Source organism: Apodemus sylvaticus, chromosome 2 (genome assembly GCF_947179515.1).
Source record: "Apodemus sylvaticus chromosome 2, mApoSyl1.1, whole genome shotgun sequence".
Lineage (NCBI taxonomy): Eukaryota > Metazoa > Chordata > Mammalia > Rodentia > Muridae > Apodemus > Apodemus sylvaticus.
The window spans coordinates 58,765,719-58,788,479 of record NC_067473.1 but is presented as its reverse complement, the minus strand read 5'-3'; the positions used below and the strand labels follow the sequence as shown (position 1 = coordinate 58,788,479).

The window sequence follows — 22,761 nt, the reverse complement described above, 5'->3', positions numbered from 1 at the left end:
AATTTGGGGCTTTATGGGAGAAAGTCAGGGGCATAGTTTGTCTATTCTAAGGATTTGTTTTAATATCAGCTGGGCTGTGGCTGCAGCCCAGGAACTCTTCTCTTCATCAGACAGCTCTCAAGTGATTTCTGGTTATCATACATTCCTGTAGATTCTCCATTGTTGCTCCTCAGGGCATCTTTACTTAGTTGAGTTCTTCAACTGTCCCCTTTATAAACTTCTGCCAAACAGTGCCCTGAACTTAGGAGATTGAAAACAAAACAAGACAAACAAACAAAACAAAACAAAACAAACTCTCTGAGATTTTTTTCTCTGCAACTGAGATAGTTGGACCAGATAACATTCAAAGACTCATCTTTCTCCCTAGAGTGCTGTGGGTATATTCCTAGTCTCCTGTCTAGTAAGGATGAAACGCTAAGCAGGGCATACCCATATTTTCTCTTTTAAGTATAAATTATTTAGATACAAAGTAGGTTTTTTTAAAAAAATATCTTATGATGTAGAGATAGCTAATTTTCCTTTTAAGCTGGCAGTACATCAGAGATTTAAAGATGTGCATCTGATCAGCTTTCAAATGCGTTTCATGTTTTTCCCACATGATGCATTTGTTAGTTCTACCCCATCTACCTGCAATGAGCTCTCTGGATCAATGATCCAGTCATCAATTCCTGACTCAACTTCCATCGCTATCATGATGCCCAAATGAGGACCTCCTTGGATCCATAACTCATTTCAACAATTAATTATCTTATCATATCCATAGCTCATCAGTCATTTTCCTTAAGTGACATTTAGTACTTTATTGATATTTTACTTCTCAAGCATTTTCATCCCTGAGGCCACTGAAGGATAATTTAGTCATATGAAAACAAACCCTTCATGGCTGGCCCAGAGCAGGCTCTCAGGGGTTGCACCTCATTTTAGTCAATGCCTCTTTATACTATATTTCATCATTTTGAGTATAGGAAACACACTCCTATACTCAATTCATCTCTCTCTGCACTTTATTAACTGTAGTGTTTACAAAGTGAATCAAAGACCCTGGTACTTGATTATATATGAATCTCAGAAGTTATGTAAACGCACATCTGCAGTAGTTCCGCAGTAAATCTGACAGTGTTTTCTTTATGACTGCAGAAAACGAACTTTTGTTCTTAAAAAGGAAAAAAAAATCGATTCATCAAGTTGCTCTACTCTTTTCCAAACTGAAGAGTTCTTTTGAGACTTAAAAACCAAATAAACAAACGGGTTGTAATGAACAGTTTGGACTTAACTTTCTCTCAACCTTTACCATCTTGTTCCAAAAGTCTGTGCTACTTAAAAAATACACGTGGTCATCAGAGCACATTTTTCCAGACCTGTAACATGGCAATAAGACTGCAAATGGCCAGCCCAAGGATGCTTGCTCTCTCAATTTCTTTCTGCTCTCTAACCACTGGGCTTCAAAGCACAAAGCCCTCTAAGAGGCTAGCAGGCTAACCTACTTTGCCCTTTCTCACTGTTCAGGATTAAAAGCACCTTCTCTCCATCTGCATTCTCCGTCTGTGAAGCAGGAGACCCATTGGCCATCACACTACTCAAGGCAATGTCTTTGAAACCACTCTTCCACCTTCTGGAAGTTGGCCAATGTGTGACTGTGAAATGGTGCTGTTTGTATCTCCTGGCCTTGGAGAGGAACACTTGGGAAGACAACATGTCTAATGACTGTAAGTAACACCTTAAAGTGTCACCATGAATAGTAATGCCATCATTTGGATGCTTTCTGTTTCTCAAATCTCTGCGATTTTCATTATTTGATCTTCTCAAGTACAAAGAGGAAATTCAACCCCATTTCAAGAAATAACATGGAGAAATAGGTAAACTTGAACCACAGCACATACGTAAGAGACCAGGAGAAATCCTTGGACCAACTTGAAAGTTGTATAGAAGGAAAAATGTAGAAAACCATACATCTGGTCCCCTGTAAAACTTGAGTTGCTTTTCTTTAATATGCTCAAGGGGAGTCAGACTGAAAGGAACATGTTAATACCAAGTAAGACTCAACCTGTGGGTACTGACGTTTTCTTGGACTCTAGAAAAAGTCAATGCCAGAGGTTAGCCCTAAGGCAAAGATAGAGGTTCTCTACTAACTATATCCATGTGATGCAAATTAATATACAGATTTGCTAAAACAGATTTTAAAAAGTCTGAATGTTCTATCTGCATATGTTTGTCAATAACAGAAGCATTATGTAATTATCAGACATAATTCAAACGTCAAGAAAGAGCTGGCTCTGATAGAATGATCCAAGGATTCTCACAGATTAGGCAACTGGGAGGCGAGGTGTATACTGAGAGGTGAACCCCCGTCCCTGGAAAGAGTAGAGAAGGCTGTGGTTTGCATGTGAAATGTCCTCCCTAGGCTGGGCATTCTGAGCACTTCTCCCAACTGCTAGGGCTATTTTGGAAAGCAGTCGAACCTTAAGAGAGCGGAGCCTTGAGAGAGGACATACTCACTGGGGGTGGGTCCTGAGATTTGATTGGCAGCTCTGTGGCCCACTTTCTGCTTCCTGACTGCAGACAATAGTGCAATCACCCACCTGCTTTTTCTGCCACTATGACTTTCCTGTCATGACTGGTGACATACCTCATTAAACTGAGTCAAAAAACAAAAAAAACAAAAAAACAAAAAAACAAAAAACAAAAAAACCCTTCCTTTCATAAGTTTTCATAAGTTGTGTTTGCTGGGTATTTTGTTCTAACAATGACAAAATTAGAAGAGATGATATGGCCATTTGTGTTAAAGTCAAAAAGATTTTTAACTGTATAAGTCTGTGTTGTCCAGTCTGCTCATTTAAATTTAAATAAATCAAAATACATTGAAATTAAAAATCAAGTTTGTTAGCATCACTAACCTCAAGTGCTCACAAATCACATCTGTTTAGAGGCTGCAGAAATCTTCAGATAACGGAGCCAGGTGTAGTGACCCACATTTTTAAATCGCAAGGCTTGTCAGGCAGAGAGGAAGGCAGATCTCTGGTGAGTTTGAGGTCAACCTGGTCTATGTGGTAAGTTCCAGGATGGTCAAAGCTACAGAGTGAGACACTGAGGCTTCCTGCCAGTCAACTTAGCCTGAGCAGTGAAACTAGACTCCAATGAGAGCCTCTGCCTCAAAACCACCAAGGTAAAAGCATCCAGAAAAATGACATCTGAGGCTGTCTCTTGCCTCCACAAGAGCACATGGACCCACTCATGCACACATGTAACACATATGCACACACACAGGAGCATTAATAAACTGTGAGGTGTGCCTAGAGATCCTCATCTAGAAGCAGAAGTATTCCCTAGGTTTTCCCATTGGTGCCCTCTATAGTCCTGCAGTCCGGCTTTGGGTGGGTCAGCGTTGCTTGACAAGGTACTGCTACTAAGGCAGTGAAATGATTCCAAAGAGGCCAGTGTGTCACCTGAATAAAGATCACTCTTCACACTGAGTGACGGGGTCCCAGATTGCTTCATCTGGAAATAAAGATCAGAAGGTTCTGAGCCCCCCCCCCATATATGTTACATATGATAATTTTCCTTGCTGGCTTACTAGTGCCTGCTCGATCTGCTTGGTTTATGCCATAACACTACCAGTTTGGTGGCCAACTACTAGATTCAGGGCCAGGTTGGGAGAATGGAGATGGTGGGGGTGCAGACCCATTTATGTTACCAGAAACAAGTCCAAGGTGTATCCCAAAGGTGTCTTCTTTAGGGCAGTGTTTTCTGCGAAGAACCGGTAGTGCCCTATCACACATTAATTACTCCTCAGTGTGTGTTTCAACTTCTGCTTGTTAAATTTAAACCTGAGACACAGGGGCAATTTCAGATATCAAAGCAGACAGGGCTTCAGGCTCTCCTAGCATCCTTCATCCCTACCTGTTACAGGGTATGGCTTGTAGGCTATGTCTTCTACCCTGACCTCTGTAGCTCAGGGGCTAGGCTGTCCCTCTCCAAGATGCTCTTCCCTATATACTCCAGACATTTTGTACCTTTGGCCTCCTGGAGGCTGACCTGATTTCCCTTTCTCCTCTCTCCCTTTCCACTCTTTCTCCTCACATGGCTCAGGGCCATGACCACTCTGGACTCTCCCAAATATTTCTGCTGTGCTCTCCCTTTTAGCTACAGTAAATGTTCTCTTCCACCCTACCTAGGGGCATACCTTTCCTTTCCTTTCCTTTTTATTTCTTTTTATTTTCATTCAGTCTGGATGATCAAATGCATCTCTGTGATTATGAAGCCAATAGCAACTGTCTTCGAGGAATTTATAATCTACAATGGAAAGCGCCAAAACCACAAGACCCATTATGTCTTTTGGACACCACAGTCACATCAGTCAAGCGTACAAACTGACAGATGAAGTGAATGGGGAAGAGCTTTCTTCTTTGCACAGGAGCCTTCCAGACAGCAGGTCTAACTACTCCATTAGTGGGGAACAGCTAGACTTTTCGTTACAAGAGAAATGGCTCACACTGGGGGCTTGCTTAAGACAACACACTCATTGACTTGAGTCCAGAATTGATCCACTGACGTAGTCCTGCCCAGCACTTTGTGTGTAGTGTACAGGTCACTTAGGCACGTTTCAGTCTTCTCTGAATGATGGCGGCTTTCTTCAGGTGGTAGCTTTTGCTACCTTTTGAAGTTCTTAATTATTTTTCTTTTACTCAGCATCTGAGTAAAAGGAAAATAATTGATGTTTGTTAGGCTGTGGTGCACTACAGAGCATCGCTTATTCCTTGGTGGTAACTGGTACACAGACAAACTTAGTGAAGGCTTTATCGGAAGGCCACGCCTTTAGTGTAACTCTTCGTGACCGTGGGGTTGGTGGTGGTGGTTGAATGGAACTCTGTTTTATATTTGGATTACACTTATATGTTTTTTCCTCCGTAGAAGAACAATCTTGTGTTAGATAGAAGGGCATCCTAGTTTTGGGAGGGAGAATGTAGACAGACATCTGTGTTGGAGGAGAGGGGATATCAAAGAAAAAGAAGACATCTGTAAGGAAAGATGAGACGGAAAAGCCTTGAATGTCCATGGCCTTTGGAGATGCTACCCCTCCATCATCATTTGAAAACACTGAGCTCATTCAAATGCTTCCATCAGTCTGGAAGAAGAAAAAGAGCAGTCTGATTTTGCTCTCTAACCATGCTCAGTAATTAGAAACAGAAGGTTCTGAATGTTTGCCTTCCCTCCCTGGGCCAGGGTTCACTAGCCAGTGGCCACAGAACTTCTATCTTTCTTCCCCATCTTTCTTAGGAACCCCAGCCTAGGTCAGAAGAGTGTGGGGCTGACATAGGTGTACCCAGGGATAAGATGGAGACCTTGGGGGCCATCTAGCTTTAAAATTCTGGCAGGAATGCTGTTGAGCCTGCTGGTTTCCTCTTAGGCTATAAAGTTGCTCTGCATTTGAAAGGTCAGGAGTTTCCAGGAAAACAAGATTCACCTTCAATCCCAAAGAGTCCAAGGAGTGTTCTCTGTGACACCCAGTTTGTACTAACATCCTGATCTGTTTGAGAACAAGAAAGTTTTGCTTATGACTGATTCTGGATTTTTTTCCTCTATTTTCTTAGTGGAAAGCCCATGGTTTGCAAAATGTAGGATCAGCCACAGGCAACAGGTTTGGCTTCTGATGAAATCCACAAAGGAAAGAGGAGAAAGGACTTGTAATGAAGGATTTTTATTTGATGGGTACCTCGTTTGTCAAATTAAAACATGTGGCCACCACTTGCTAAGGATCTTGAAGAAAAATTTTTTTGAAATAGATCATTTCTTATTTTTCTACCTGACTTAAAATCTTTTGGGGATCCCATTTGCATTTTTCAATTATTCACACTTAAACAAAAGCTGTCCACACTCTGTAGAAAGATGACTAAGCAATTTCAAATTAAGTAATCAAAGAGAGTCCTGCCAATTTTAAAATAATTAAATTTCAGCAGCTTAATATAAACAGTTCCAAGAACTACATGTGGCCTACCAAAAGTATAGATTACAAGTAGTCAGCCTGTGGCCAGCTGGCAGTCAGCTTGACCTATTAAAATAGAACTGGTCAGAATTCAGAGTATTATTTTTCTTTCTTCCCCCCAATATTTTTCCTGAATCCACATTTGTTTCTTTGGGAATGTTTTCAAATAGACAAATAACAACAATAATAAAACTATTGTGGAATTTTACCTCTTATAAACAAACCAGCATTTCTCTTGGGAACTATCAGAACTCATAGATCATTCCAACGTCAACTCTGTCTACATAAGCATCAAAAAAATGAAATGGAGGGAATGAGCCCACTCCGCTCCCACTCAAGGTGCAGGGTCACCACTGGACAAGTGGATGTGGACATTAGGCCGTGTGCTCATCAGGTGCCAATGCATCTTACTAACTGCCTTTAGCAGGTAGTCTATTAGGCCAGGAATCCTTGATAATAAAGATAAAGTTTCATAGATCCAATCCCATTCTAATAATGAGTTGATTGAGAGATTTAAAAAAAATCTAAAACTGGGGTTGAAGAGATGGCTCAGCAGTTAAGAGCACTGGCTGCTTTTGCAGAGGACCCTTGTTTAGTCCCATAGCCCACATGGTGGCTAACAAAAGCTCATAATACTAGTCTCAGGGAATCCAGTGACCTCTTCTGACTTCCTCAGGTACACACATGGTACACATACATACATACATACATACAAGCAAAACACAAATATAATACATAATGTTTTTTATTCAGTCTGAAACTACTGCTATGCTATAACATTAGTTCTAGCCTAAATGGCAGGAACAACCTGACAGGTTTAAGTTGAGAAAATAAAGATAGGTTTGACTAACTGGTCCTACCATAATTTTCAGTAGGTATTTGTTAAAAAGAATGTATGGTTAGATGAATGTGTCATTGTGCAAAAAGTCCTTGTATTTTCAGTTAAATTATAAATTCCACTGTCTTCCCCACTGTATTTGAACCAAGTTATAATCAAGAGTGGCTAAGAGTCTCTCATTGTCATGAAGGGGAAAATGTCAGGAAAAAAAAATAACAGTCAATAAATATATATAAAGTGTCAGCCCTGTACCAGATACTTTGTGTGGTGCATGGTTAGTTTTGTGTTAATTTGACACAAGCTAGAGCCATTTGGGACGAGGGAATCTCAGTTTAGAAAATGCCTCCATCTAATTAGACTTAGCCAAATCTTTGGGGCAATGTCTCAACTAATTATTGATGCGAGAGGGCCCAGCCCACTGTGGGCAGTGCCAGCTCAGGTCCTTGGAGAGAGCTGAAAATGAAGCTGAGAGCAAGCTGGTGAGCAGTTCTCTACAGTTTTTGCTGTCCTTCCTGTCTCCAGGTCTTGAGTTTCGGCCCAGACCTCCTTTAATGGTGGACTATGGCTTGGGATGTATACGCCAAATAACCCCTTTCCTCCCAAACTGCTTTTTGACCATGGTGCTTTATTACAGCAATACAAAACAAACTATGGTGTGGATGTAAGAAATAAATAGCCACCCTGCCTTTCCCCCACCATACTTACAGCCAATGGTGGCCATAATAGGCAATAATGAAAATAAAAACTGAATTAAGTAAATAACAAACTGTCCATGAGAGCAATCCACAAGAATGCTAACTGCTTTTTAAATACAGGTGATAGCCATTCATACACGGGAAGGCACTCATAATGGGAGTGTAAATGTTAGAGTGCATACTCATCTATCCAACATAAATTGACACCTGCTACCTGCCAGGCATAGTTCTCTAAGTGCAGATAAACACAAATTCTTTCTATTTCTCCCTTCTAAAAAAGTGGGCAGTGGGGAGTCACCTGTGAGGGATAATTATGTATCTCATCTCCTGTCCTACTTCAGATCCTATAGAATACAAAAATAATGGCCCACAGGATGCTGTCTGCTAGAATTTATACAGACAGCGGAAATCCATTTAAGATGTCAATCAGGGCAAGAGACAGGAAAGAGAGGCCATCTCTCTACTCTACCCAACTCGACGGCTTTCTGACAGTTCAAGGCAGGGTTCTCATCCACCATCGAGAAGAGATTTGATAATTTAGACATAGCTGCTCCACTGTGCTCTCAGACCTTGCTTCCTGCTTCCAACAAAAGAACAGCCTGTAATGAATGCATCCCTGTGGCAGACTGTCTCACAAGCCGCTTTCACACTTTGAATACTACAAACTGACCTTTTATTTTGTTGACACACAGGCCCTGGACATCATGAAAACAAGATGTTCTCTTGCTGGTTTTTTTTTTTTTTTTTTTTTTTAGTGAAATGGATTTAAGTCAGGGTCTCTGTCAAATTTCAAAAACAGATGTTACATAGCAAAGAAGGAGGATGAAGAGGGGAAGGAGAAGGAGGAGAGGAGGGGAAGAAGAAGGAGGAGAGGAGGGGAAGGAGAAGGAGCATGAGGAGGAGGAGGAAGAGGAGGAGGACGAAGAGGAGGAGGAACTGACCCTATCAAGAAGAAACTGTCTCACTTCAACTCACTTGGCCCTTCTTTGGTAGCAAGAGGAGTGATCCAAACATGTCTTAAAATTGGAACCAGGGACAACTTGAAGCTCACCACTGTCTCCATTCAGGGATGCTGGGAGGATCTGGAAGCTGCTGGGTACCTAAGGCTCCTGGTCTGCAGAGTTCCTGTCACTGGGAGGGGCAGTGACTGGGAAGGTTAAGGTGTCCAAGGGGTTGCTGAGAAAGGAGGTGGCTCCCTTGAGTGGGCCACCATCCTCTGTAGACAGTGTCCTTCACGTGGCCGCTCCTCGTCATCCACCCTCACGGACAAACACAGTTCTCGATCAGGCCAAACTCATGAGTCTTGGAACAATTTATTCTCATTTTAATTTCTGGGCCCTGCTTTTGCTCTCCTGTACCCTGAGGTCAGTCACTCTCCTGTCTCTGTCTCTGTCTCTGACTCTCTGTCTCTGATTCTCTGTCTCTGTCTCAGTCTCTGACTCTCTGTCTCTGACTCTCCATCTCTGTCTCTCTGTCTCTTTCTCCCCCCCCCCCCTTTCTTCATACCTTCTTCCCAGACTCTTTTATGAATAATTTATCTATTTTTATGTTATGTGCATTGGTGTTTTACCTATGTGCATTTTGTGTGAAAGTGTCAGACACTGGAATGTCAGACAGTCGTGAATTGCCATGTGGGTACTGGGAATTGAACCCAGATCCTCTGGAAGAGCAGTCAGTGTTCTTAACCACTGAGCCATGTCTCAGCTCTTATCCTTAGCACAGGACACCCCTCCCCTCTCCTTACTTTACATCCTTGCTGGCATGGAAGTCACTGTATAGGCCAGGCTCGCTCTGGCTCCCGCGTGCTAGCATTACAAGCACGAGTGCCCAGCCCACTCCTCGACTGCTTCACTACAGTTGCCAATGCCGCTCTTAATATTCAGTACTATATAGCTTGCCTATTCAGGTGTTTCCTAATTTCTCTTAGCCTTGACTGTGTGTGAAGCAGTTCAGTGTTAGTGCTTTCAGTCTTGAGAATTCTCTATGCGACTAAAGATGCAGGGAAACATTTGCTGAAGTAGATTTATTGAAAAAGCATGACAATGCACTTCTTTGCTTCCAAGCAAGCATGCACCCCACGAGTCTAGCTCCTATCTACCTTATGTAGCTTCTAGAACAGAGATGGGGCAGATGGCCTCATCAGAATCCTGTAGTTACAGCACCAGAAAAAAACTCCCTCATGGTTTACTTCTCATTCAGCTTACCTCCTTACTCCAGTGATCCAGAAAACTGCTGCTCACCCTAGGAGTAGTTGCATATTATGTGATCATTCATTTAGACTAGGTATGGCAAACCAAATGCTTTTAAAGAGGCAACTATTTTGGAATTACTGGCCTAGAGGAATTGAAAACACATGTATCCCCACGAACATTCAAATTCAAAATTAAAAACAAACAAACAAGCAAATCACCAAAACCACACTATGCAGGGAAGCATATTTTCAGGGCATCCTGTACTTCCAGTTGCTGCTGGTTTGGGGTCCCTTACGTATGCAGAATTCCACTACTGACTCCCTGTTTGAACCCCAGGTCCACTTCAGCAAGAAGCCAAGAGAGTGGACTCATGATGATGACCCCACCCAAGCTTAAGTTAGACCAAAATGTCGATTTAGCCAATAGATGAAGTTTACAAATAACAATGTTAAATCTTCCTAACAATCTTTATTGTTCTCATTTCTCACACAGAAATATCAAAACCCAGAGAAAGTGTGTTATTTAAGCAAGTTCATAGAGCTAGTGAACAATAGATTCGGGATTAATAATCAGGTAGCCCAGTCAGTCACACAGTGTGGTTTCAACCATAATACTCGGCTACACAAGACCTGTAAATGCACTAGACAAGGGAGCCGGGAGCCAGGAGCCAGGACGTCAACGGTGAAGTGACCATGGGACAGTCTGAAAGGATTTATACGCACCTACAGAGTTCCCACCGGGAGCTGTTTCCTCTTAAAGGGTTTGGCTCACTTCTTGTTAGGGCAAACTTCACACTTGATGTTTATTAATGAAGCAAAAATGAATCTCTTGTTTGTGTTCATTTGTGCATTGGCAAACCGATTTATTATTTCACCTAAGTGGGGGACGCTTGGGAAAATAAGCTGAGTTCATTCTAAAATCTTAAAAAAATAAAACGCTCACACTTGGGCCACAGCTTTCCTTTGCTCGCTCAATTAGCTTTTGCCATGACTCTCAATCACCAGAGATCATCTGCGTCCATTCCTGGGGAGATCTTGGGTCTGCCAGGTATTTTGGAGGCCTCATTTGAGAAACAAGAAATGATATTAAATGAAAGGGATTAGACATGAAGTCAGGCAGGCCCCTATCGCAATGAGAGGTCCTATGGCTTCGGCTTTGCTGTCTTCATGAGAGTCTGCTTTTGGCTTCTCGTCTCTGAAATTTTTTTTTGGAACATTCAATTCAAATGCCATGATAACCTCATTTTGCTTTTTACTTCAATTTGTTTGAAACTATCGCTATGTTTCTCTTTTTTCTCATTAAATTCCCTAAAAAAAATCCCAGAATTATGAAAAGAAGTAATGTAGGAACAATTAGATGTCACTTAAAAATGATTTCAGAAGAATGACAAACATAGATGGTGTTTTGTAATGTTGTACCTATAGTCACATAATGAAGGATTATAGGTGGATGGGTTGGGGACTGGTGAAGAAATTTAAAGCACTGTGACCCCTTGCCAAAATGAGGGGGTAAAAAGAATTAAAGCATGGTGACCCCTCAACAAAATGAGGTTAAAAAAAACTGCATAAAGATTACCAGACACCTCAATTTACATCAGTGAGTACATTATTGGATTCACCAAGTTCTCCGTTGCACTGAGTTGTTTTGTTTTGTTTTGTTTTTTCAAAGGTTCATTTCATAGGCAAAGGATGCTACAATTGCTAGCCCAGAATTAATATAGCGCTTGGGATGGGGGTGATCCTATTCAACGTGTGTCTGTCATATGAATGATGCAGCAAGTCAGATGAACGTTTGAGGGAGTGGCTAATAGCAGCCACGGCCTTCCTTGCCACCCTTTTGTAATTATATCTTTAATTTGTAAACTACTAGTCACTTATTTGGGAAAGGCCGTTTAAAAGGTTCCCAGAATCTTGCTTTGAGACAAATGGTTTTAGACAAATTCTCCTTGATTGACATTCTCCTGATAAAGCTGTGGTTAATTGAAAATGTATTCACTTCGCCTGGCCTACGACTGAGCAAGCATCAGTGCGTCAAGTAATCTCGTGCATCAGCTGTTCAATCTCATGACGGGCAACTGCAGCTGTGGTACCCACCATGGCTAGAGTAGCAGACTCCATATAGTCAGCCTGGGAACAGATCCAAACACCAAACTTGAAACACAGTTTCTAATGAATGCACATGGCTTTTGTACCATTGTAACGTCAAGAAACCCTAAATGCAGCCATTGTAAATCAAAGACCACCTGCATTTGTAAATGTTGAAAATCTGCAATGAAATCAAGTTTTTTTTTTTTTTTAAAAAATCATGGTTATAAATACTTATGGGGAGTCTTTGAAGATTCTAAAGAAAAATGCTCTCATAAGGTTTACTTCCTTAATACCTGGTGTTTTGGCACTCACTCCCATTTTGCCTTCTCTGGAGTTGAGGGACACACTTCCCTCTAGACTTTGGATGTCCCCATCTACAATCTATCATTTTCAGTTATTAAATAACAGGACTCGGTATTAATGTTGGCCTTCTCCATCCTTTAAGAAAGTGTTTTCAGCCAAAGATATTAAACTACTCTTTTCCCCTGTCAGCGGGGCAGCCAACATCCTGAGATCACAGCTCATTTGTACCACACTGGCGTGAATATTCAGACTCCATTTGTCTCCAGCTCTTAAAGGCTGGTGTTAGAATGAATGATGGACGTTTTGTTTAGAATTAGGAAAAGGGAGGGGAAATCCACCCCTCCACCCCCGTAATAACTTTAGTCTAAAATATCCGTTTCAGGGAATGCGAGCCTGCCCTTTCCTCTCAGAAAACTCCATTGAAAAAGAATCTAGATTTAATTTGGCATTGTTGGACTAGGGGTGTACAGAATAGCAGGAAGGAAACTGTCTCAACCCACTGCCCCCCATCCAAGTTGAATATTTGTTCTACTTAAATTTTACTGGAGGGTTGTGGCTCCGAGTCAGGCGAGTGAGGAGAGTTTAGACGTCTGTGGAGTCAGCGCGTACCATTTTGGAATGCTAGGTGAGATGTGCAAGACGTTTCAGATAAGCAGCTCAGATGAGCAGTAAGCGTTCTCTTGGCTGAATATTCACTGTCGACCTGGCTCCTGCCACTGCCATCTGCCTCCCTTCCTGTTGTGTGTGCCACACTCTACCCATCAGCCTTGGCATCCTCTTCTGTGAGAAGCTGTGCTGGGCAGGGATGTATGCTCTCACGAGCTTCCTCGGAAGGCTGAAGGTAATGTCACAGCCAGGGAAACCCATCATTTAGCCCAGCTGACAAGTCTCCATATGAGGGGCTAGAATTTCTTCTTACACTGCTAACCAACCACAAGGTGGGAAGACCCTGAGAACCCCTGTTCCTGTGTCTCCTCATCCTCTAGCCAAATATGGCTATACCCAGGCTCACTGTGGACTTGCCTCATGACATATGAAAAGGAGCGGGAAGGAGCCTCCTTTAGGGGAGACTTCTGATAGAGATGTGTTCCAGGCCTTCTCCCACAAGCCTCAGTTTATAACCACTCCCAGAAGTTCACAGGGAAACATCATGAGTTTAAACCCTTCTCTCTCTCTCTCTCTCTCTCTCTCTCTCTCTGTCTCTCTCTCTCTGTCTCTCTCTCTCTCTCTCTCTCTATATATATATATATATATATATATATACACACACACATACATACATATACACACATATATACATACATATATACAAATATATATATCATATTGGAGAAAATTTGAGCTCAGTAAGAGACAGCATACTCTGTTAAGGGTGTCTAGGAAAACTCATTCTGCAGAGCCCAAGGAAAATGGAAGAAAACCAACCCCTAAAGTTCTCTTTCCATCTGGAGCCTTGCCTGCTTCCTAACATCGACCCACAGTGGTTATGAAGTCTCCCATTCATGCTGCTCCGAGAGCAACGGCTTCTGGGTCCTTACAGCTCAAAGCACGCCTTTCACAGGAAAAGTGGTCTTTCCCCTCAAGCCTGTTAGGTCCCTGAACTTAATGAAACACAGTTGGGAGGCGCCTCTGCTGGCCCCGGGCCGCCATTCACTGCAATTTCCCCCGCACAGCTCTTTCCTTCAAATTTTCTTAATTTATAGAAGTAGAAATTTGTATAAAGTTCCAGAACCAAGTGTGGGTGGCATTTTGGGGGCATCTCCACAACAATGGGCACCTCCTTCTTGGCTACTTTAGGGCTACAGGCAGAGAAGGGTGGGTGTTAGCTTAGAAGGGCTGGAGCTGCAAAGGTGGGGGTCTACAGAGGAGTGTGTAGACTTCTGACCACCTGCTCTGTGAATAGTCACACAGTCCAAATACACACAGTCACACAGATGCAGACCGACAGTCATACTGACAGACGCATGCACACACATACACACACGCACAGAGAGAGAGAGACAGAGAGACAGAGACAGAGAGAGAGACAGAGAAAGACAGAGAGACAGAGACAGAGACAGAGAGAGACTTTTCTGCTAATAGCTACATAGTCCAAATACACATAGGCACACACACACACACACACACAGGCACGCACACTCTCACCTCAAGAGAGGTTCTGCTAAAAAAGAACCAAGAAGATGAGGAAGAGAAAAGGAAGCAGGAGGAATACGCTGCAACTGAAATAATCCTGAGACAGTAATTACCAGAGAATGGCAATACATTACTGAAAACAAACAAACAAACAAACAAACAAAATCCAAACCAAACCAAAAAACCCTTCTTTCAATTAAGACGCTCTCCCTCCCTTTGCTTTGTTTTCCACACCCTATCTTAGAAAAGCCCTTTTGTGCTCCCCAGGTGCTTCTGCTGGTAGACTCGGGGTGGTTTAAGTAAGAAATGCCCCCTATCCTTGGGCCCCGACTGGTGGTGGTGTTCGGGAGGTTATAGAACTTTTAGGATGTGGAGCCTTGCTGGAGGGTGTTGCTGGGCAGTCTTTGAAGGGTCACCTACTGCCCTCACCTTCCAACTCACCTCCCTGCTTCCTGTTACCCTCGCACTGTGATCCTCTGCCCCTGCTCCTGCTGCCTGCTGCTCTGTTTCCCTGTCGGGACAGACTTTGACCTCTCCAGAACTGTGAGCCAAAATAAACACTTTTATCTACAAGCTGCTTTTGACCCCAGTATATCACAACAACGGAAAAGTGACTGATCCACTTGTTTGAAAGGGCAGGTGGTCTATTACCCCTGAAATCACTAGCCTTTTCCTAAAGAAGAGCTTAGGGGTTTTGTGTGGCAGAGTCATCCTCTTTATTGCCTCAAGATTACAGTATTAGTCATAGTTAGTGAAGAGTTCCTGTGTCTTAAGAAATTACACATGAAGTTACACATGGTGGCTTACACCTTTAGTCCCAGCTCTTGAGAGTAGAGGCAGATGAATCTCTATGAGTTAAAGACTAGCCTGGTCTATAAAGTAAGTTCCAGGATAGCCAGGTCTTATATCAGGAACAAACAGACAGACAAAAACAAATTACATGTGTAAGAAACAGAAATAACAGAAAGTCAGATTACAAACCAGGAAAATATTCCTTAAAACCTTGATAAAGTCTAACAGATTCACTGAGTGCTCACTAAACAAAGATGAGTAGCAAGTAGGCTGGATTTCCATGATGTAACTTTAAATGCAAGAATATAGCAAACAAAGCAGATAGGTTATATAAGCACTGTAAGCAGAGCCCAAAGAAACAAACTACTCACCCGGAAGCAGTCTGGTGTCTGCTTCTGACCTTTGACTGTCCACCCCCGTGGGTTGGATTTGATGATCTTGAGCTCTGTTATTGATTATCTGGAATAAAATGGAAGATTGGATACTTAAGTATAATTACCTATAGTCAATGTAGAGTATACATTCATTCTTGTATACGTATTCATTATTTATTCTCTGAGTGTGTGCCACAGAGTAGAGTGAGGGTCAGAGGACAACTTGGAGTCCTCTCCTTCTACTGTGCAGGTTCTGGGGACTGAGCATGTGTCATCAGGCTTGGTGGCAAGTGGTGCGACCCACTGAGCCCTAGCTCCAGCTCTAGAATGTCCATCGTTAGCTGAGCGCTGAAGGAAGAACACAGACCTGGCTTAGAAATAGCTATTGAGAGTGGGGAGATGGCTTGGCAGGTACGGGTGCTTGCTATATACAAGCTAGACCACCTGAGTTCGGGTCTCCAGGACCCACATAAAGGTATTCCAAAGTCTGTAAGCCCAGGGGCATGGGAGTTGGAGACAGTGCTGTCAAAAGCTGCCTGTCCAGCTTGCCTGTTGAAGAAACCCTGGTCAAAGATGACAGAAAGGTGGGAATTGACAGGAAAGTTGTCCACCAACTTCCACAAGTAGACCACGTACAGAAGAATAAGTCAGTCTCTCTCTCTCTCTCTCTCTGTCTCTCTTTCTCTCCCTCATACCACACACACACACACACACACACACACACAAACACACACACATACATACATACACACACAAACACATACATACACATACATACACACATACACACACACAAACACACACATACACACATACACACCAACACACACATATACACAAACACACACACATATACACATACACACACAAACACACACATATACACACATACACACATACACACACAAACACACACACATACACACATACACACACACAAACACACACACACACACACACACACACACGGGGGGGGGGGGGATTATCATACATTTTAATTTTAAAGAAAGTAAATGTTATTATTACAGAAGCAACCCAGAGTTATCCTAAATATCGATATTTATTACATACACATAAACATACACTTACTCTGACAGGACCGACATTTATTTGCCTACTTTCTTTTTCTCTGCTCCTAATATACTCAGCATTTTTACTTTTTGAAAAAGGAAGTTAGTAAAGGGAAACTAGAGAAAGAAGTATGCTGAATGTAGGTGGAAAATCCTTTTGTCCTAGTGCATGTGTGTGTGTGTGTATGTGTGTGTGTGTGTGTGTGGTTGCAGGCACATGCGCTCACGCACTGTCCTGTGGTGAGACAGAAAAACAAAGCAAATAACAAACAACAAAGGAACAGAAAGAGAAGCCTTTCCCTTGGGGTGCAGGTCTGCAGCTGAGAAATGAGTGGAGTTTCTGCTCTGTTTCAAGGCCATCCCTGTCCGTGGGAACCATGCCTCACCTTATCACTCCTAGCCAGAGCCGACCGTGCAGTGCCAAGCACAGAAATTCTGGCTGACCTTGCTCTGAAGCCCTTGCCAAGCTCTCTGCAGGCCAAGCTGAGTCTAGACCAGACATACTTAAGGAAGGAAAAGACTGAGGTAAAGGAAGGGAGGGAGAGAGCTAGACACCTGGCGAATGAGCCTGTCGTCCATCCCCAGTCCGTAGCAAGCTGGTGGCAAAGAGCCGGGCTCTATTTATTTGCTCCTTTGAATTAACCGTCTACCCAGGCATGGGGAGAAACGGGTTATACATGAAAACCTTCACTATGGGAGAACCAGGGTGTAAGGAAAGAAAAGGAAAGATTGTCTCCTTACCATCAGATTCAGGCTTTCTTGGAATAGTGATTTTCTTGAGTCCTAAAGAAGTGGTTAAGTGAACTGACTGGTAGGACAAGAAACAGCAATTAGCATTTTTCTTGGTTTAAAAAAAGTGTAAACTCATACGTGGGAGGAGTCTCTACAATCACACTTGAATTTTGTTTTAACTAAGAATATTCTTAGATATTTCCAAATGGATACCAAGAAAGAGTTTTGGGTAATGTCTTGCTGTAACAAGGAGCCATTGCAAAGGTTAAATTAGGGAACTTAGTAAATGTGGATGATACTTTATCCAGCACCAACTAAAGAATTAATTTAACATGCTACCTTCCACTGCTGAATTAGGATCCGGGATGTCAATATTATTTTTCTATCAAATAATACTTGTTACATAATATCCTTTGTACTAATTATATGGAAGTAACAGTAATAATTATTTATTAAGAAGTGTGTGTGTGTGTGTGTGTGTGTGTGTGTGTGTGAGAGAGAGAGAGAGGGGGGGGGGCCCTGTGCTAAGCACATCACACACTTGTGTTTCATTTAGTCACTATAATAACCTTGTAGGATAAGGATTTAGAAATTCACTGTGTTTAAGTGGCAAGTTAAGGCCACCAAGCCTGTGACTCATGTTGAGTCCCCGGTTAGCAAGTAGTGAAGCCAGTACTCAAACCAGAGGTTGACGAAGCCTGGTGGGTTTGCCTGAAGCCACAATTTGCTTACTTATTGAGTGAGTACTCTGTTCCAGGATTAAGTATGTGATGATGGACAGCGAGTCTATTTTCATGGAGCTTACCTGCTGGTCAATTAAAGCCAATGCATACTTTGATTAAATAAATTAAACCACAGGACGTTATAGAGGCTACTGGAGTAGGGTCAGAAGTCTAGTTTGAACATGTCGGTTCTCCCGAAGTCCATACATTGGAAACTTAATCTCCAAATTTACATGATGATGGCATTTGGAATGGAGCTTTGGGAACTAATAATCAGGAACAGATGAGGTTATCATGGTAGGGCCATCATGGTGGGATTAGCGGCTTTCTAAGAAGAGAAAGATCCAAGTACTCTTGGTATCATACAACATAAAGGATCTGGAAGCCATCACCTTGGTATTGATTTTCCCAGCCTCTAGAAGGTGTGAGAAACCAAGTGTGTGTGTGTGTGTATTTTGAAACATGGTCTCTCTCCACAGCCCCGGCTGACTTAGAAGTCATTATATAGACCAGGCTGGCCTCAAATTTAGAGATCCACCTGCTCCTGCCTCCTGAGTGCTGGGATTGAAGTGTGTGCCACCACACCCAGATCAATTTCTTTTCTTTACAAATTACCCATCCTACATCATTCTATCACAGCAACAGAAAATGTACTGAGACAGATGGGGGAGGATGGTCTTTAATAAAGTGTAGATGGCTAGACTGAAGGTGCAGCTCATGGAAGGAGTCCCCTGCATAGACGTCTGAGAACAATGTTCCAATATTAAATCCTGGTGTGGATTTATATGCTTGTGATTGTGAAACTCCTTCATATTGCTTGGTCCCCATGGGATTCGGGGAAGGTCACTCAGAAGGTGTCTTCAGAAGTGCTATCTTTGCTAGGAAACATGAGGGTATAGGTGGCTGCCTATAAGAGGGACCCAACAAATACTTTGTTTTATAGATAAGGTTGAGAGGCACTTCTACACACTTGGGAACTTGAAGAGTGTTTTGTGTGGTCTTACATGTGTTCCATTCCACCTTTTGTACTAGATGATAAGATAGAACATTCATTTAATGACCTGCAGAACAGCGAAAGCTACAGGACGTGATGCTTGAAGTGGGAAAGGAATGGGAAGCAACTCTTCCAGCCTCAGTTGGCAGGGCACCAAGTACCCGTGGCGATGGATATTAAAATAAAATATTTAAAAATAGATCTGTGGAGTTTCATCAAAATGAGCCAGTGGCAAATAAAACATTAGTACTTGTCTCTGCCTCACATTTGTAATTGAGTATGGAAGTTAGAAGTCTGTTAGAATGCAGGGATTGAACAATTTTAGAACATTTAAATAAACACTAATGAGTAGACGGATCTTGAACAAATTACTTAACTAATCCTGGCCTCTCAGTTCCTCAGCCCAATATAAAGCACTCGGAGTATAGTTTTTAAGATATCTTCAACTCATATGGTTTACATATAGTTATTTGATCTTTTAAGGGAATAAGGGAAAGAGCTGTGTTATGAACCTCAACACATGTGGAAGACCTTGCAGTTGTGAATAAAAAGGCCAGTGTACTCTCCTTCCAGGACCACCCAGTACTATCCCATCCCTAACATTTCTAAGACGTGAGTATATTGAAATAATAACACATCACATCGTAGTGTCTAGAGCTTACTGAGAGCCTGCTAAGTCCAAGGAGCTTGGCATGTGTTATCTTGTTCTGTGTTCACCATCTTAAAGTAAAGGAACAGATTCAGAATCATTGTTAATAAAAAGTTAATAAATGATAGGGTTGAAATGTAATAATAGTCTTACTCCATAGCTCTCTCCCTGGCTGGACACCTGGAGTTATCCTAGTTTCCAAGGCTCATTCTAGGACCAGTTACAAAAACTGATAGGAAGCAGGCTTTTGACGAGCTTGTTGAATGTGTATAGACCAACTGAGGTGCCTGCCTAGAGTAGATCAGCTTGGGACAGCCCAAGGTTGTGATTGGAGACAACTGAAAAACTTGACTAAAATATAAGATCTACCCTAAGGCATCAGAAAGCTGCTGCGATAACTGGAAACTCAGGGATCCACATTCTAGAGAGGAGGTAGGCAGCAGAGATTCCCTCGCCCCCAAATTCAGTGGTTTCTACCAAGACAGTCACTGTCCTCAAACAAGATGACATTAGAGGACTGAAAAACCACACAAGGCAAGGCAGCACATACCTGTAATTTTAGTACTGGAGAGCTGAGGCCAGCTTGGGCTACAGTATTGAGCTCAAGGTCAACCTGGCCCATGTAGCAAGAGCTTGTCTCATAACCAAAGAGAACACAATGGAAAAACAAAGAGCACATGTCTCTTGTGCTGTCCCACAGAGGTGAACAGCAAAAGCTTGGAGTTTACAGAGAGTTTCATCTTGGGGCTCTTGTATATCTTATTTGTGGTAGTTATTAGCTACTACAGAAAGTTCAGAACTCAACTAAAAGGACTCCATTTTACTTTATGTCTATTATACTTTGAGAGAACAAATTAACAGCAACAACAAAAAGAGGAATGAGAAGGAAGGAAGGAGAAAGGAGGGGAAGGAGGAAGAGGAAAAGGAGGAGGAGAAAGGAGGGGAGAAGGAAGGAGGGGAGGAGAAAGGAGGGGAGGAGGAAGGAGGAGAGGAGGAAGAAAGGGAGGAGGAAGGAGGGGAGGAGGAAGAAAGGGAGGAGGAAGGAGGGAAGGAGGAAGGAGGGGAGGAGGAAGGAGGGGAGGAGGAAGGAGGGGAGGAGGAAGGAGGGGAGGAGGAAGGAGATGAAAAGGAATGAGAGGAGGAAGAAGAGGAAGAGAGAGGTGAGGAGGAGGAAGGGAAGGAGGAAAAAGGAGAGGAAGAGGAGGAGGAGAAGAAGGAAGAGGAGGAGTATCTTGGGATCCTTGGGATGCTCACTGATGGAGAGGAGGCAAGGTAGAAGTGCATGATGAGTTGCTATCAAGACTTATCTCTAGTGGGCACATAAGAATTCTGTAAATAAGACATAAAAATACTATATATCTCCACTGCTATATCACATGACCATCTATATCACACCTTCTCCTCCTAAAGCTTGGGGACTTTTGTGGAAGAGGAGGGTGGAAAGACTGTAAGAGCCAGAAGCTGTGGACAGTTATAGGAAATCTGTATTACAGGATACAACAGGACAGTTACATATACAAACTCAATAGTTGTGGCCACATGCACAAGACCTGTACCAGCATGGAGCAGTGAAGGTGGTCAGCTCCTACCCCTAGCCTAGGAGCTACTAGCAATTGCTGGCTGCTGGGAGAGGGAGGTTTCTCCTTAGAGCAGGAATTCTCAGTCTTCCTAATGTTGCAACCCTTTAATACAGTTTCGTCATGCTGTGGTGACCCCAGACCATAACATTATTTGCATTGCTACTTTATAACTGTGAGTTTGAATCTTCAGAGAATTGCTCTTCACCATAGTCACAGAGAAAGTAACCTTAGTGTCTATCAATTTTAAAGCAGAGAAACTGTGTCAGGCAAAGAATGAAACAATGTGGCACTAAGAATGGTCTCAGAGCTACTCAGGAAATCTATCTGGGAAACATGATAGGTTAGACAAGACACCAAAAATTACCATAGTCCATCAATATAAACCTAGATATAGGCAACAAACATCTGGAATCAGACATGAGAATAAGGTAGCAATTAATGATGACCATGAATCCTGGAGGAAACTCCTGGGTGCCATTGTTCCTATAGATGCTGACCTCACACGTATGTCTGCTATGTGAAAATTCATCACGCTATCCAGTTATGGGCTGTGTAATTTTCTGCTCGTTACATATCATTTCAAAGTCCTTTGTATTGCACATGCCTAGGCCAAAAGGAAACCACAACCTGCAAGGAGGAAAAATAGAGGGAGTCTGTGAGCTCAGTATAGATCAAGCCACGAAGGTCTGTGTCCTCAGTCACCTATTTTACCAGCATGAAAATAACAAGGTAAAAGAGAAGGATAAACAATGAGAGAAAGTTCAAGGCATGATGAATCAATATGCCACAGAAGGAGGGCTGGGATCAATTTGGTCCCTTATTTCTAAATTAAAAGTCAACACTGGATTATTCACCAGTGACTTGGTGACCTTTCCATATATATGTTTTGGTTTGCCATACCTTAGAAGGAAAATACTGAATATCTTTGCAACTGGCCTCTACCAAGACAATTCAAATACAAGGACTACTTCTTATCTGGAATTCTCTGAAAGGTCCCAGGCTCCACAGCCATTGCTCGCCGTCTACCGTCTGTCCTCCTCACAATCACCAACACCTCTCCAAACCAGTTTCCAGCAGGCCCGCGTGTCTGTCAAGACTGTAAGCAAGAGATTCCTTTTGCTTTTAAAATTGTACCTGCCTTTTTAGTGTCATGCTTTCATATTTATATTATAAAGTTTACCTGTTCTAAACTTGTATTTCATCATAGTTTTACAATTTACAATTACAATTACAATCTTTTAGTTATGTGTCTTATTATGTGTGAGTGTGTCTGTCTGGATGAACTTGTGTGCCTTGCTTGCATGCAGCAGCCTGCGGAGGTCAGGAGAGGGTGTTGGATGCCCTGGAACTGGAGTGACAGGTGGCTGTGAGGGGCCATGAGGGTACTGGGAAGTGTAGATCCTCAGGAAGAGCGGTCAACCGCTCCTTGACCACTGGGCCATTCTCCAGCCCCTCAGTACGGGTTTTTATGCCTGTGTTAGAATCTCTTTCCCTTTTTTTTTTTAAATGGAACATGTTTTTAGTGTCACTATGGAATTACGAACATGAGCATATTTGTATAAATGCGTAGAAAAGATAGATTTGCTAGACAGCAGACAACGCTTCCAAGTGCTCAGCTGC

At 42.5% G+C, this 22,761-nt stretch overlaps 1 protein-coding gene across 3 annotated transcripts in view; it reads right to left on the bottom strand.

The window, feature by feature from the left end:
• Nucleotides 1-22,761, bottom strand: part of Cald1 (caldesmon 1) — a 176,643-nt gene that overhangs the window by 97,783 nt on the left and 56,099 nt on the right. For all 3 annotated transcript variants that reach the window (XM_052173418.1, XM_052173421.1, XM_052173417.1), the window contains exon 2: nucleotides 15,392-15,479. The gene's annotated coding sequence lies outside the window, so the exon portion shown is untranslated. The remainder of the gene's footprint in view (nucleotides 1-15,391; nucleotides 15,480-22,761) is intronic.